This window comes from Micropterus salmoides, unplaced genomic scaffold, assembly GCF_014851395.1.
Source record: "Micropterus salmoides isolate LMB-PRFRI ecotype aquatic unplaced genomic scaffold, ASM1485139v1 Ms_hic_scaffold_15, whole genome shotgun sequence".
NCBI classification, from domain to species: Eukaryota; Metazoa; Chordata; class Actinopteri; order Centrarchiformes; family Centrarchidae; genus Micropterus; species Micropterus salmoides.
This window is the reverse complement of record NW_024040596.1, coordinates 7,040,441-7,048,107: the sequence shown is the minus strand read 5'-3', so window position 1 is coordinate 7,048,107 and position 7,667 is coordinate 7,040,441.

The following is a 7,667-nucleotide window of genomic DNA, read 5'->3' as shown; positions in this document are numbered from 1 at the left end:
TTTCATATACGTAAGTCTTGTATCAACTCTGATTGGAGTTCACACAGAGTGGAGAGAAGGAGACACACGCACACACACACACACACACTAGTCTTAAAATAATACGCTTTTAAGAATTCCAGATATTCAAGAATAAAACTCTAGGTTTTCCGAGTTGGAAAAAAAACAAAGTTGCCCTTTAACCTAAAGGAAAACTTTTATCTGGAGCACTAAAATTATCAGTTATCAGGTTTTCATGTGTTAGCAGCATGTGTTCTCTCAGATTTTTTTAGATGCTTTGGTTAAAAAAAATTAAAATCTGAAGTGCATAAGAGCCCTTTAGAACTTCTTTTCCATTTGCATCTATTCATCACTTGTTCTCCTCATGAGCTTCTAGGTGTGGCTTTAGTGTCGCCCCCTCTCTGCCTTCATGTCGAAGCAGCTGACTCTACTTTCCTCTTTGCCCTCCTTTCGTCTGCCTAACCACTGCTGCACTCATGCTCTGTCATTTAACCATCACGCACTGGGAAAAACCTCCTTTTTGATGGGTCTACCTCTGTCTGTGTGTGTGTGTGTGTGTGTGTGTGTGTGTGTGCGTGCGTGCGTGCGTGCGTGTGTGTGCGTGTGTGTGTGTGTGTGTGTGTGTGTGCGCGCGTACGTGTGTGCGTGTGTGTGTGGGTAATGTGTTCCTCCCAGAGGGAAGGGAGGAGTAAAGTTTTTGAGTCAAATAAGAGCCAACATGCTGAGCCAACTGAAATGCATGCAAAGAAACATGCACACACACACACAGACAGACCCACAAACGGGAAAAGTTTAAACAGGAAAGTTAATGCCACATTCATCTCAGCAGTTATCAGATATCTGGTCAATAATATATATATATTTCAATATATTAATCTCCACATTAGTCAGAGATGATCCAGATTCAAAGTAGTGCAAAGCAAGGGGTTGTGGCATTGGGGAAAAAAAATAGAAAAGAAAGTAATATTTTGATTCTTAATGAAGATTCAACAGTAGAATTGTAAGAGCTTCTTAGACTGAGAATGATACTATGAGAGCATGATAGTGAACTAGATCAGTAAAACAGCAGCCAGTAAAACCAAAGCAATGAGCTGAAAGATAATGAAACACTGTAGAGCTGAGGGATAAGGCAGAGCTGGATGACGAGTTTTTGAGGCTTTTTCATGAGCAACCTTTTTACATTGCACATAGTCATTGGATCAATGGTTAATTTGAAAATATTGATTGAACAGCAGGTTTAAAAGATAACCCGTAATACAATCTGTTTATCATTTCTATCAGGGTTAATGGCAGAGATCTTGGCGTCCATAGAAAGAAGATGGTTTTACATTCAAATTAAGTAGTTTATATTCTGGCTAAGACGTTGTCTAATTTACAGTGCTCATCTAAGTGCTCATGTCTCTTTTCATTTTGTAGAGACATCACCGTCAAACGATAGCAGCAGCTTCAAAGTTGTACTAAATCAGAATTATTCTTTAACTAAAGTCAGGCAGACAGATAAAGGGAGTGCAACTGAGATACGGAAAGGATGTACAGACATAAATATAGGAAGAGAGTCAGATAAGGGGACATGCAGGCAGTAAGATATACAAGGCTTTCCTCCCTTATTTGACCTCTGTGATCGAATGGCAGCTGTTTTTCAATGAGCTCATACTGGTGGAAGCCCAGTATTTGTCATGTCTGCTTGTGTGTGTGTGTGTGTGTGTGTGTGTGTGTGTGTGTAGACCTACCAGAGTGGATTTCTGGGCGGTGAGTCACAGAACGAGGAGATTGCAGAGTCAGGCAGATACATATCCCAGTGTCCCCAAGCTAAAATATATCCTTACAATACCTTTACGCATAGAGACACGTACAGAGATTTAGAAATCACCACCGTAGCAGATGTCCCAGATTATGTTTGTATGCTAGAGCGGCTGTCTGGGCCAACTTTTTTACGGTCATTAAGAAGGATTTAGATATACAGTACATTATGTGGATCTACATGTGATCTACATATGGATCTACCTTGTGCCTTGTATCTACAGATGCAGGAAACGTTTCACTTGCTGATTAAACTGTCGGATCAGTTTTTATTACCTGTTCTGAAATACATACTTGTTTAGTTCATTGTTCTTGTTGATAAATTAGACAACCATATATGTTTTACATATTTTGAAATAGCTTAAAATAATGAGTGTAGATTCTGTCAATAGGTAATCATTCGCATGAACACATGAAAATGGCAGGTTTGACTATGAAAAGCTTGTTAGCAAATGAGAGAAAGATTATAAAAAGCAATTCTTTGGAGATAAAAAATGGTATTTTCCAAAGGTATTTTCGGGCTGTAGCATGCTGAAAGGCATAAACAAATTAATGGATAGACAAGAATATGATTGCGCCTTTGATCAGACATCACAACCCAGGAGCAGGAGGATGAATCATCCAGGCAGCTCTGAGCAGACAGTATGAGCATCAAGGTTCACTGAAGATGTTCATCTAAATCCAGCTGAAACTATGACTCCACCACAGTGATTCAGCAGCTAAGATGGCCAAAGATAGTGGAATTGTCAGAAACAATAGACAGTAGATACAATTCATTGAAAGCAAAATACTGAAGGCCCTAAAAACTTGTAAAACAATTCAGTGTCACTTTTTGAGTGACACTGAATTGAGCTCTTAGCTTTTCTCAAAACAGATTACGTAAATTCATTGCTATTAGTAATGACCGCAGACATTGCTGTGAAGACTGCACAAACAGCTGGAAAGTCAGTTTGGTGTTTTTGCAGTAACAGTAACTACAGTAACTAAATGGTCAATGTTCGTCATGAGAACCAATGTGAGCCAAAACAGGAACAAGGAGGTGTGTGGACGTGTGTGTAAGCTTTTTATGAGGAACTAGAAAGTGACAAAAGAAAATTTTAGCATTTTATAATTGTGTTCTCTGTAAACTTGACTTTGTCGTTAAGACAGTGGATTTGGTATTATTAATAAATTGTATTGAAGAAATATTTTACACACTAACCAGCATTTGAATTAAAAATAAACCGTTTGTTGAGCTAACATCATTACTTTTTGGACAAAAATATCTATTCCCATAGATATTTGACACATCATTTACATTGTTAATTAAAAATGAACAGTTTTCAAAACTCATGAATTAATTTTTGGCCATTAGAAAAACCAAAAAAAGGTTGCAGACACACAGCTACAACACCAACCCATAAAGTTGTTATGGCTAACATGTTAGAAAGTCACCTAATTATACATGTAGAAGTATATTTGTATATCTCCTAAAAACATTAAGTCTTTAGCTTCTAGATGTTCGACTATCTTCACCAGCTAACCGCCAACGTTGGTGTCCAACAGACAAACGTGTGGTGTGTAGCCAGTAGCCAAATTCTGATATAGGCCAGCTAATTCCTCTTTGCCTTACACCTCCATTGTTGTCCAAAAATGATTTTTAAAAATGTCTGATCGACCAAGGGCAGAGACCGGAGAAACTGTAAGACACTTGGAAGCGCTGATACTGTTTGTAGCGTTTATTATACAACAGAACAGGTTTACATTTTAGCAGGAAGACTCAACATAAATCTAGACAGGGTTCAATAGTCCAATACGGTACAAATACACAGAGAACCAGGAAACCAGGAACAGGACCAGCATGCTGATACAAAAACCAAAACCTAACAAAACAAACAGATCATGACACAGACAAAACTGTGACAGTGAGTCCCATCATTGTACTGTCTAACCTCTGTTACAGTGAAAATGGGCATTTTGGTGTATTTTAAGTCAATCCCGCAAATACTACGCTTGGTGCAGTACATACTCACTACAGCTCCAAAGGTGTGTTAATCTGCTACTGAAAATAGTCCCCAAGAAATGTATTATTTTCTCCTGTGGTAGTTATGATTGTAACTTTGTAAGTTGCTTAGCTTTTCTCTTTTTGTTAAAGAAACTATATTTGAATATGTTTGTATTTGGAAGGAACAAATGGGCTAAACACAGTGTACAGACGTCACAGAATACTAACAGATGGACTAACGCTTCTGTTGATTTTAGTCTTTTTGTAGGATTTGCTGAGAAAAAGAAACATATGGCGTAACACTAGTCCTTTAGGAAGTGTTGCTTAATTCTACAAAGCAAGTCATTGTAAAGTCTAACATTTTGTTCGTGCCAATAGTTTTTAGTCTTGGGAGACATGACAAAATCTTCAGGCTCTATCTATGACGTCTTGTTTATTATATTATTATTTTATTATACTTTAATCCCCTATTTAGCTTCATTAAACTTTTCAAATTCAATACATCAGGAATTAGGAAAACAAATGGATGGAAACTCAGCTAACGAAACAGACATAGAACATGATGTCACTGTTCTGGTCTGACCAATCCTGTGGTAGATAGAATCATGGAATCAGATTTAGAAATCTATTAGTATTCCAGAACTGCTTCTATTTCTGTGAAGGAACTCTCCCGGCTTTCTACGATTGACCTCCCAGCTGTGGCACATGCATTCCTATGTGGTAGTAAACACACACACACACGTGTTGGTGGAGTCCTGAACACTAGACTGGACTGGACTATTTTCAGATATTAACACCATATGTTTATACTGTACTGTACAGTTGGTATACCTGTGTGTGTGTGTGTGTGTGTGTGTAGGGCTTTGTGTTTGTTTTTCTTTGTACTGTATATTGCCATGCATGTAAACAAAAGTAGAGACGCTCTCTTGTCTCTGCATCATTACATGACATCATCCACATTCAGGGCATCTGTTACAACAAAAGGAGGCCCTTCTCCTCTTTTGTCAGCATGGATGCAGTCTGTACGCCATCACTACAAAGTGTTGATCCAGCCTCTGATTCATGTCAGGGGAATGGTGAACATGAGTGTGTTTGAGTATGGGGCTTGTGGTTACGGCTGCAGGTCAGGTAGTTTGATCAGATAAGTGTTGACAGAAAACCCAGCCAGGTGATCATATTGGGGGAATGATTCACTGTCTGACTTTGCCTTGGAAAGAAGTCAGAGGGGGAGATGAAGAGGACAAAAAGAATCTGTGTAACAGCTTTTTGCTCCTTCTAACTTTCTTTTACCCATTTTGTCTTAACCTCACCTGATTTCTTTTTCTTTTGCTCACGCCCACCATCTTTGTTAAATACACACTTTACCTTGAAGGATGTTTCGCTATCACTCCCCCTTTTCTCCTTCCTTCTTTCTGTCTTTTTTCTTTATACACACACACACACACACACACACACAAGAAGATTTTTAGAATTAATAATTTAATGTTTCATGACTTGGAATATGGGTGAGTACTTCCTTTTGGATTAGCTTTAGTACACGGCCATTGCCATTGTGTGTCCTCCCCAATACATTCTATGCCCATATATAATAGCTTCCTCTAACCTTGTGCAGAGAAGTATGGATTAATTGACACATCATTATGCAATATGTAAAGATAAACATGGCTTCAATACTTGCCAAATGTACTGAGAATTATAAAAATACTTAATACGAAACCTTTATAGCCTTCCCTATCTACCTAACCATACCTCACTTTCCGCAACCCAGACAGACCACATGTAGGTGATTACACATATCTGATATCTGATCTGATCAACACAGCTTCCTAGAATTCTGCTAGAGATTTCAGCATCATGTACTTTTGCTTTAGAGCCTTTAAGAGATGTTCTGTCAAAAAACAGGCATTCCATCTGCACACTATCAATGTTTAGCTGTCGTAAGAGTTGCTAACCACAATCGATTTTATTTTTTTCTTGTACTGGTGCTATAATTTAGTAACAACACTTGTAGAAGCAAGGAAAATATACACACATGTGGAAGTGAGATTGGCAGGTAAGGGAAAGGCTCAACAGCTGTGTGAAACATCTCAAACCTCCAAAACCATATCAGTAAATGCTGCAACATACATACACATAGTTGCATCAGGATGTACACTTTAATCATAATTGTTGGTACAAACAAGGACCTGCCCAGCTCATTTGAATAAGATGTGTGTGTTCTTATATTCATCAGTTGACCAGGAACACAAGGCTTATTACATTTACATTTATTAATTTAGCTGATGCTTTTATCCAAAGCGACTTACAACTGCTATATATGTCAGAGGTCGCGCACCTCTGGAGCAGCTAGGGGTTAAGTGTCTTGCTCAGGGACACAATGGTTGATGGGTCACAGTGGGGGATTGAACCCGGGCCTCTCACACCAAAGGCAGGCATCCATTATCCATTGCGCCATCACCGCCCCTATTAAAACATATATTACCTACAAAGTGCTATTGTCAGAGAATCTTCTGTTGAGTCCTGAGGCCCACATGCCATCTTAATTTCAGGAGACTCCCATTTATCTCCTTTAATCATAATCGATTTTAAGGAAATAAATCAGGATATTTCAAGACCATCAGTGGACTTGTGTAATTACTGATGACCACAACCATGCCGTAGAACACACCCTGCCCTGCCCAAAGGCTTGCTCAACCCATCTGTGGTGTGTGTGTGTGTGTGTGTGTGTGTGTGTGCGCGCGGGTGTGTGTTCAACATGCTTTCTATGTCTGTGGTGTCAGTGAAACACATCATCTTAGTCTGAGAGCAATGTTTGAAATTTTACAAACCATTTCACAACATACATTTTAAAAAAGAGAAATATTAGCCTCTCTTGAGTTGGTGGGTAATAGAGTGCTATAACAGGGGTTGTTGAAATCCAATTACCAAATTCCAATAATACTAATAAATAATTAAAATGGTAATCTGGTTATAAATAGTAAAAACAATGTTAAATTTTTTTGGAATTGTAAATCTAGAAAAGCTAAACACAGCTTAGAATTGAGAAAGGTTTATACATTTAAACAAGAACAAACTACTACATATTGGTAAACTATGTTTTATAATTACCTTGGCCTAATGCATTTAAAATAGTGTAGACTATAGCATCTAATCTAAATCTGCTTTTTGTGACAGACAACATTAAAATTGCAGCTGGGAGGGCTTGACTTGAAAGCGACATGATAATGTTACCTTTCCTGAGCAGACTCTTGATCTTTGACCTTCTGCCGGGAGTCACAGAGGTCAGCACACCATGGCCTGGGCTTTTTTGCCTGGTTCTCCAAACATCCGTTACAAATTACTGTGTGTGTGTTTGTGTGTGTGTGTGTGTGTGTGTCTGTCTGTTAGTGTTTGGGTGTAACACTGCCGTCAGCATTGTCTTATCATAAATTACTCTAAAATATAAACAGTGGAGGTTTTGAGAGGGGTTTACGTGGGGTATTTGTAAATGCATAGTGCCTGTAGGTGAACTAATTTTGGATTAAAGGTAATACTATCAAGCTAGCATAGGCATTGACTTGCTAGCAGCTCTTTGAGGCTGTACTTAGGAACAGCACTGCTTTGAACAAAGTGTAAATGTCAAGATGGTAACATGCTCATATAGGCAATTATAAAACATTGATGTTTGACAGGCTTTAACGGTTACTATCTCATGCTGTGTTACATTTACCTCGGAAGTCGCAGGTCGGAGCTGGGAATGACGTCACACCCGAGTTGACAGCGTTCCAGTTAACAAGTCGTAAAATCTAGCTCGGATAGCTGTTTGTTTACAACTAGCCAGGTTAGCTATTGATACGCCGGTTGATTAAAAAAACGCTTTGTGCGGTATTTACTCACACTAAAC